We start from the raw sequence: 10241 nt of genomic DNA, 5'->3' as shown, positions 1-10241 counted from the left end.
AAGATGATATTGGTCATTAGTAATAGGCTCAGATTATTTATATGAAGCATCTCAAGTCACTGAGGTCACATTTAAAACCATTAGGGTTTGATTGTTGAGCTGTGAAAATGCATGCATTGATTTTCTTGCTTCTTTGCCTTTTTATAAAAGTTTTGATATTAACATGTAAACATTATAATAGAGTCCATCTTTCCTCTTAATTTCTCTATTCCATTCCTTCTTTCATCAAAATTTCACAATACACTTAACAAAACTCAAGAACTTGCACTCGTTCTGAATGAATGTGCATATATTATTCTAATAATAAACATTTGATTCTATCAACAAAAGCTAATCATCTCACATGATTATGCTACTCTACAGTTATCTGGACATTAAAAGAGTCTTCATTCTGCTTGAAAGATCTGGGAAAGAGGAATAAAAGGTGCCCAAATGAATTCATGATGAAATAGGTAGCACCACTAGAATCTAGAGTCTTTGAATCAAGGAAGCCACATTTTTTGGAGCCCTCAGGTGAAAATTGCATGTTCCTTGTTATCTCAAAATTGTGTCACTGCTGGAGTTAATCACCCAAAGAGCCCTGAACTGAATGCATGTAGCTGTGTCATGCTTCTCTTCCAAACTAGAACAATGCAATTATAACATAAAATAAATAATTGTATTTACTGTAATGAGCTTGCTTTTCAGTTTTACTAGTGACATGAAAACTAATAGCAGGGTAGATACAAAGTCTTTACGGCAATTATCACGCCACTTCTCCTTTCTTACTATAGTCTTCTCATGTAACATTTTAATGTATCTCTGCTCAAGTCAATTCAATTTATCAGTAGGCAGGAGGCATGAAACAGGGTTGATTTGCTTTGGATATACTTACAAGTAAACTGGAAAACTCAATTTTTCAAGTTGTGTTTTCAATCAGATACACATGGGAAGGACAATAACTGAGTTAAGGAATGCTGATATTTACCAATGTTTAATATCATGCAAATACAAAGGGAAAAACACTCGTTTCTCTTCTCGCTTATCCATTACAAATTCATTTTAAGGTTTGAATTTATAATAGAATAATCCATTAATGCTACAGGGCTGTAAAATGAGAAAACACATGAGATACTTTCCAGTGCAGTCACAGTAAAGATGTCCCTGAAGACTTGAGGTACTAGCTGTGTTTTGGTCCATGAAAATCTATTCCTAGTTTGTCTACTTCTGTCATCTATCTAAAACTGATGTGCCTAAATACATCTTGAGAATGGGCTGCAGGCTGATTCTCTATTCTAACTTCTCTTTTGACACTTGATCTCATATTTTATAAAACACCGGCTGTATTTTCAAGTTGTCCCTCACATCACAGCACAGGGTAGTACATAGAGGACATTAAAACTCTAAAGCACTAAAGACAGGTACATGCTGAAATGTTATCAGTAACTGTTGAGGATGTGAATCAGATTTTTCCTGCGTTTATATGTTCTTTATAATTCTTGAGACTTCTGTACATTTAGCTCAACAACATTGAAGGGAATCCTAAGTGATGTAACAGAAAATAAACCTTTATCATATGTAAGACATAGGTCAAATGAGTGAGAGACATAAATAAAAAGCTATCCAACCTTATAAAATACAAAAGAAGCATACAAATTATCCAAAGTGCACATGTGAACCCAGACTGAATTATCTGAATGTCTAATGAACTTAATCCTAGCACAAATTATTGTTTCCTTAAGGAAATCTAGGTGTATTGAAGCAATTATTTATTTCCAATTTATTAAAAATTTCACATGAGTTAATTTTGTTGCATATTTTTATTCAAATGAATAATTAGTTTTAAATAACCAACTGTATTTTGTTAAATAAATGTAAAACAGAATTCATTCTTAAATGATAATTGTATGTCAAAAGAAAGTATACATATTGAAAATTTTTAAATTAACGTGTAATATACCACCCACTGTAAATTATAACTTTGTATGACATAAATACAATTTGATGTTCAATAAAGAGCTTAATAATGAAATACATTACATGATTAAAATTTCTATGATAAAATGCTTTATGAGTTAAAGATAAGAGAAAACAATGTCAAATATTTGACAGTTTTAATATTAATTATCCATATAATTTTTAATGAATAATATAGTATATCCAAATTTCTTAGTGTGGAGATATTTCAAACATTACAAATGACAATGTAATATTTTATTTGATTAAAATTTGCTCTTTGGGATATGCTCTAAAATATGCCCCAGTGTCCATTGAAATGTATAGTGAAAATTTTAAGCATTCAATTTAATGCATGGCAAAATAATTTTAATAAAATAATTTTATTGTAGATAAAGCTATCACCTAGCTAGATGAAGGTAGAATGTCTATACTCTCTATATGCCAGTGAACTTCTGTGCAGTTAGAATGGCAGTTAGAGCTGGAGGCCCATTGTGTGATGCTTTGTGATCCTGCTGGAGTCAGAGTTCTAAGAGAGTATTTTAAAGGTTTATTTTATTAAAACTTTATATTGTTTAATTAATTATGTCATATAGTGTTTGATGAACACTATTTCGATACGATTTTTTTATTCCCATTGTTGAAACTTGATTCAAATACAATCTCACAAGGGGCAGCAACACTGAGTGGAAGATAGATGTGCTTAGCAAAGGTATGCTCTCCCTTTCCCCTCATCACTCTCTAACTCCATCAGAACCCTAGATGTAGCTTTTTTAGGAAACAGTTTTCAAATCACTGATCTGATACAGCTCCTTAATTTATTTGATGAAGAGGCTTACAGACAATGAATAACTTAGCTGTTCTCAAACTCCAGTTATCTATTTCAAGCACTTTAAATTTCAAAGAAAATATCATATTTTCATGGTATATAACATTAGGTTTCATTATGGCATGATGTCCTGTTAAGATAATTTTTTTCTGGTAATGATTTAAAAACAAGAAGTCTCATTTCTATCTGTCTATTAATACAGTGCCTTCTTGAGATTAATGCTATCAGCAGAGAATTACATCATTTCCTATCTCTGATTTAATACCAAAGCACTAACGAAATCTGCAGTCCTGTACCATAAAACATGAAAAAGATGAATTACTTAGATCAGTATGAGCACTCAAGTTAGCTAATTATACTGCCTGGAAATTTTCCTTGTTAACTGGATATATACCTAGAAAATGCTTTCACTAGCCTTTATATAAATTCTTTTCCCTTTGCTTTATGTCTTCCTTGTCTCTGAGCACTGTAGTTTTTTTCTTCTTGTAATGTTTCTCCAGGCTCATACAACTCAGGTCGCCATAACTCTTTCCACCCACCTGGTTTGCTTCTCCTCAAGAATTCTTGCACTGATTTGTCTTAGCCTAACTACGTGTGTGTGTGTGTGTGTGTGTGTGTGTGTGTGTGTTGTACATGACTCACTTGTTTACTTTTCTCTTTTCCAAATACTAGTCTCTCAAAAATATCCACTCTTACCATATCCTTTGTCTTCACTTCATTCATCAAACATGGTGTATAATTTATGTGATTATTTTTATGTCTTATCTTATTTCCTGTTCCACAAATATAAGTTCCACAAAACAAGGAAATTTTCATTAAAGGAATAATTATTACATGTAAAATGTAATGAAACAGAAAAATAGGTTTGTAGTATTAAATGGTATAGCTGTATATGACCATAAGACATTGTACTTACAGAGGATTTTAGTTTGCAAACACTAATCTAGGAAGAAGATTAAAAAAATTGTAGATAAGTATATATAATTTGTTTATCTGATTTCATTTAACTTTCTTAAGTGATAACTATTGATAAAAGTATGAATTTCTTTTAGATTTTTCGAAATTTTTGGAATACAGGTTTTTAAAGTATGTCCTTATGATTCTCTGGATTTCTTCAGTGTCAGGCACTGAATTTAAGAATTAATAAATGGAACTGAAAAAACTTTTGTAAGCCAAAGAATACTCCAATCAGACATAGGGAGAGCCTACAGAGTGGGAAAGAATTTTTACCAAGTCCATATCTGATAGAAGACTAATATCCAAAATGCATAGAGAGAACACAAGAAACTAGTTATCTAAAAGCCAAATGATCCAATTAAAAATAGGGCACAATGTTCATGAGGGAGATCGGTCTGTAGTTCTCTTTCTTTGTTGTATCCTTGTTTGGTTTGGGAATCAGGGTTATTGTAGCCTCATAGAAGGAGTTTGGTAATGTCCCTTCTGTTTCTATTATGTGGAACAATTTAGACAGTATTGGTATTAACTCTTCTTTGAAGATCTGGTAGAATTCTGCTCTGAAACCATCTGGTCCTGGGCTTTTTTTGGTTGGGAGACTTTTAATGACTGTTTCTATTTCCTTAGGGGTTATTGGACTATTTAAATAGTTCATCTGGTCTTGATTTAACTTAGGTATGTGGTACCTGTCCAGAAAATTGTCCATTTCTTTTAGGTTTTCCAGTTTTGTGGAGTAGAGGTTTTTGATATATGACCTTATAATTCTCTGGATTTCCTCAGTGTCTGTTGTTATATCCCCCTTTTCATTTCTGATTTTGTTGATTTGGATTCTATCTCTGTCTTTTGGTTAGTTTGGATAAGGGCTTGTCTATCTTGTTGATTTTCTCAAAGAACCAACTCTTTGTTTCATTAAATTTTTGTATTATTCTCTTAGTTTCTAATTTATTAATTTCACCTCTCACTTTGATAATTTCCTGGCGTCTATTCTTCCTGGGAGACTTTGCTTCTTCTTGTAAATGAAGACCACATGAGAAAATGAAGAAACAAAGTGCTAAAGAGGCCCACAGAAATCCACAAAGATACCCCCACAAAAGACTGCTGGCAATGGCCGAGAGACAGCCGGAACTGACCTACTCTGGTGATGGGATGGCCAAACACCCTAATAGTTGTGCCAGAAACCCCATCCAAGTACTGAGGAATCTGGATGCAGACATCCATGACTAGGCCCCGGGTGGAGTGCTGGGAGTCTAATTAGTGAGAAAAAGGAGGGTTTATATGAGCGAGAACTGTTGAAACCAAGGTTGGATAAAGCACAGGGACAAATAGCCAAACGAATGGAAACACATGAACTATGAACCAAAGGCTGAGGGGCCCTCAACTGGATCAGGCCCTCTGAATAGGTGAAACAGTTGATTGGCTTGATCTTTTTGGGAGGCATCTAGGCAGTGGTACCAGGCCCTGGGCTCGCTGCATGAGATAGCTGTTTGAAACCTGGGACTTATACAGGGATGCTTGGCTAAATCTGGGAGGAGGGGATTGCACCTGCCTGGACTGAGTCTATCAGGTCGATCTCAGTCCTCGGGGGTGGCCTTGATCTGGAGGTGGTGGGAATGGGGGCTGGGCTGGTGGGAAGGGGAGGGGGGCAGGAAGGGGGAGAACAAGGAAATCTGTGGCTGTTATGTAGAACTGAATAGTATTGTAAAATAAAATAAATAAAAGAAAAAAATAAAAAATAAAAATAAAAAAGGGCACAAATCTCAACAGAGAATTTTCAATAGAAGAATCTCAAATGATTGAGAAACATTTAAAGAAATTTTCAAAATCCTTAGTCATCTGGGGAATGCAAATCAAAACTACTTTGAGATGCAATCTATTTTTTAATTTTATAATTAATTTAATTCTACATACCAGCCACGGATTTCCCTCTCCTCCCTCATCCCACCCCACCCCAGCCCTCCCCCCAATCCACCACCCATTCCCATCTCCTCCAAGGCAAGGACTCCTCTGGGGATTTAGCTCAGGCTGGTAGATTCAGTTGAGGCAGGTCCAGTCCCTTCCTCCCTTTACCTAGGCTGAGCAAGGTGTCCCAGCACAGGCCCCAGGTTCCAAAAAGCCAGCTTATTGACTAAGGACAGGTCCTGGTCCCACTGCCTGGGGGCCTCCTAAATAGTTCAAGTTAATCAACTGTCTCACTTATCCAGAGGACCTGATCCAGTTCCATGGGGGCTCCTCAGCTATTGGTTCATAGTTCACGTGTTTCCACTAGTTTGGCTATTTGTCCTTGTGCTCCTTCCAATCATGGTCTCAATATCTCTTGCTCATATAATCCCTCCTCTCTCTTGAGGATTGGACTCCCGGAGCTCCACCTGGTGCTTAGTGGTGGATCTCTACATCCGCTTCCATCAGTCACTGAATGAGAGTTCTATCATGACAGTTAGGGTGTTTGGCCATCTGATCACCAGAGTAGGTCAGTTTGGGCTTTCTCTTGACCATTGCCAGTAGTATATTGTGGAGTTATCTTTGTGGATTTCTGGGGACCTCTCTAGCATTTTGCCTTTTCCTATTCCCATGGGGGTCTTCATTTTTCATGGTAACTCTTTCCTTGTTCTCCTTCTCTGTTCTTGCTCCAGCTGGGATCTCCCACTCCCCTAAGCTCTCTTTCCCCCAACTCTTGCCTTTCACTACTTCCCCTCATGTCCAGTTTGCTCATGTAGATTTTATCCATTTATCTGTTTTTGGGCAAACCCTGTGTCTTTCTTAGTGTCCTCTTTACTAGGTAGCCTCCCTGGAGTTATGAGTAGCAGTCTAGTCATCCTTTGCTTTACATATAGTATCCACCTATAAGTGAGTACATACCATGTTTGTCTTTCTGAGTCTGGGTTACCTCACTCAGGATAATTTTTTTTTCTAGATCCATACATTTGTGTGCAAATTTCATGACATCGTTGTTTTCTCTGCTGAGCAGTACTCCATTGTGTATATGTACCACATTTTATTTATCCATTCTACAGTGGAGGGAAATCTAGGTTGTTTCCAGGTTCTGGCTATGACAAACAATGCTGCTATGAACATAGCTGAACATGTGTCAGCTATGACACATGGTATGATTGAGAATTCCTTGGGTATATGCCCAAGAGTGGTATAGCTGGGTCTTGGGGGAGACTGATTCACAATTTTCTAAAAAAGTACCATATTGACTTCAAAGTGGCTGTACAAGTTTGCATTCCCACCAACAGTGTAGGAGTGTTCCCCTTGCTCCACATCTTCTCCAGCATAAGCTGTCTTCAGTGATTGTGATCTTAGCCATTCTGACAAGTGTAAGGTGGTATCTCAGAGTCATTTTGAATTGCCTTTCCCTGATTATTAGGGATGTTGAGCAATTCCTTAAATGTCTTTTAACCATTTGAGCTGCCTCTGTTGAGAATCCTCTGTTTAGCTCTAGAGCCCATTTCTTAAGTGGACTTTTGGGCATTTTGATGTTTAATTTCTTGAGTTTTTATATATTCTGGATATCAGCCCCCTGTCAGATGTGGGGTTGGTGAAGATCTTTTCCCATTCTGCAGGCTGTTGTTTTGTCTTGTTGACCATATCCTTTGCTCTACGAAAGCTTCTCAGTTTCAAGAGTTCCCATTGATTGATTGTTTCTCTCAGTGTCTGTGCTACTGGTGTTATATTTAGGAAGTGATCTCAGGTGCCAATGCATTCAAGACTACTTCCTACTTTCTCTTCTATCAGGTTCAGAGTAGCTGGATTTATGTTGAGGTCCTTGATCCACTTGGGCTTAAGTTTTGTGCAAGGTGACAGATACGGATCTATTTGTAGCCTTCTACATGTTGACATGCACTTATGCCAGCACCATTTGTTGAAGATGCTTTCATTTTTCTATTGCACAGTTTTGGCTTCTTTGTCAAACATTATATGTTCATAGGTGTGCGGATTAATGTCAGGGTCTTCAATTTGATTCCATTGTTCCACATGCCAGGACAATTGTGACACAGAACTTGTGAGAGTAACCAAGCAATGTCTGATTTGACTAAAATCCCACTCCAGGAGAAGGAACCCGTAACCAACACTGATTAACCAAGAAGCCAGAGACTAGATAGTCCAGAAACCTAGGGTAAAACCAAACATGAATGGTCAAATAACAAGTGAACAGAAAGAAAGAAAGAAAGAAAGAAAGAAAGAAAGAAAGAAAGAAAGAAAGAAAGGAAGAAAGGAAGAAAGGAAGAAAGGAAGAAAGGAAGAAAGAAAGAAAGAAAGAAATATTCTGCTATACTAATAAGCCAGTGACTTATCAAGTTATCATCAGAGAGGCCTTCTCCAGCAGCAGATAGGAACATATATAGAGACCTACAGTCAGACCTTAAGCAGAGAAAGACCCCAAATTGGAGGTCTCTGTCAAATCCCTCAGAGCTCAGGGAAACCCATGGAAGTGAGCCTGAAAGATTGTAAAAGCCAGAGGGGATGTAGGACACCAGGATAAGAAGGCCCTCTGAATCACCTAAGCCAAGTACAAATGATCTCATAAGACTGAAGCAGCAAGTACAGCCCCTACATGTGTCTACACCAGGTCTTCTGTCTATATATCATAGCTATTAGCTTAGTATTTTGACAGGATTTCTGAGGGTGCGAAGAAGCAGGTCTCTGACACTTAGGCCTTGATAGGCAATTTAGTATAATTAAGTGCAACCCAATTTGAAAAATAAAGCTCAAATAAAAACCTTCATGATTACTACAGTGACAAGCTAAATGTTGTCATCCGTGTTGCTTGCTAGCCTTCACAACCAGAAATAAGTCTAATGCTAATTGAAATACTCCATCTTCGCTACTAGTGAAAATTGAATGTTCCAGACAATGGAACTTGTGTTTCAAAATGTATAGTGTATTATCAGCCTAGTCACAGCATTTAAATTCAATTCACAAAACCACTTTAGATTAAGGCAGCATAAAAAAGGAAACTGTCAATGGTAATGAAGAGAAGCTTCCAAAATTAAACTGTACTGTGAATTACAAAATTTCAGGTAACTTCATGCAGTTTAATAAGTTTATTATATTGTTTGTAATTAAAATTTCTTCCAAAATGTTAATTACTTGAAAATATGCTCATCTCACCCCATTTTCCCCATCCTAAAATTCAGAACACTAGTGGTATACTCATGAAAAAAATTGATTGAAAAACTACCTTTAGATTTGAGATTATACTCACGGATTCCATTTCTAAAATGCCCTCTGAAAAGTACTTGAAACATGTTTAATGTGCTTTAAAATCACTAATTTGCCTTACATATCATGCTGAAAACAATTCAAAACAGCTCTCAAAACTATGGATAATGTCATCAATAGACAGAGAATGAAAACTGAGAGTCAAACAGGAAAATCAACAACTTCAGCTTAAGTCATTTCTTTTACTGACAACAACCCATTGTTTTAAGGAACATTTCATATTTACAAGTGGTAGAAATGCTACTGTTCTAATAATGCTAATGTACAGCCTTAGATCCCTGGATAAAATCTATTACCTCAGTGAAGGAGATGTCAAATTTAAGGACCATTTAAACCTTACCTGTTTGAGAAGACTCATCATGTTCTCTATATAAATGAACCCAAATCCATATATCTTCTTTCTAGGTGGCTATGAACATGCAAAGTTTACGAAGCCAATGTCTAGTATGCTTGCTAGTTTTATCTCAGCTTGAGACAAGCTAAAGTTATTTGAAAGGAAGGAACTTTGATTGAAAACATGCTTCTATAATATACTGCTATAGAATATTTTCTCAATTAATGATTGATGGGGAGGGCCCGGTCGATTGTAGGTGCTGCTATCCCTTGACAGGTGGTCCTGGGTTCTATAAGAAAGCAGGCTGAGCAAACCATGGGGACCAAGCCAATAGGCAGCACCCATGGCCTCTTCACCACCTCCTGTCTTCATGTTCTGCTGTGGGATGTTCTCTATGCTGTGAATGTGTTGTTCTGATTGGTTAATAAATAAAGTTCCAATCGGTCAATAGCCAGGCAGGAAGTATAGGCAGGACAAAGAGAGAGGAGAATTATGTGAACAGGAAGGATAAGTAAGGAGATGCTGCCAGCCACCATGATGAGGAGCAGGATGTAAAGTACCAGTAAGCCACAAGCCACGTGTCAAAGTATAGATTAATAGAAATGGGTTAATTTAAGATTGAAGAACTAGATAAAAAGAAGCCTGCCACGGCCATACAGTTTGTAAGCAATATAAGTCTCTGTGTGTTTACTTGGTTGGTTCTGAGTGGCTGCAGGACTAGCAGGTGAAAGAGATTTGTTCTGACCATGGGTCAGGCAAGACTGGAGAAAACTTCAGCTACAAATGGTGCCCAACTGCTTGGCAAGAGTTTCCACCTAAAACCTGAGAAACAAGATTGTAAAACAGAACTAAAAATAGCTTTCTATTTATCTCTCTCAAGTTAGCATCAGCCTGCTGGTTTGAGCTACTATGGTGGGTTTCTGGGTGCACACTTGACCTGAAGTATGGCAGGAATGAGGCATCTGC

The sequence above is a fragment of the Peromyscus maniculatus genome, chromosome X (assembly GCF_049852395.1).
Source record: "Peromyscus maniculatus bairdii isolate BWxNUB_F1_BW_parent chromosome X, HU_Pman_BW_mat_3.1, whole genome shotgun sequence".
NCBI classification, from domain to species: Eukaryota; Metazoa; Chordata; class Mammalia; order Rodentia; family Cricetidae; genus Peromyscus; species Peromyscus maniculatus.
This window is presented reverse-complemented; position numbering follows the sequence as displayed.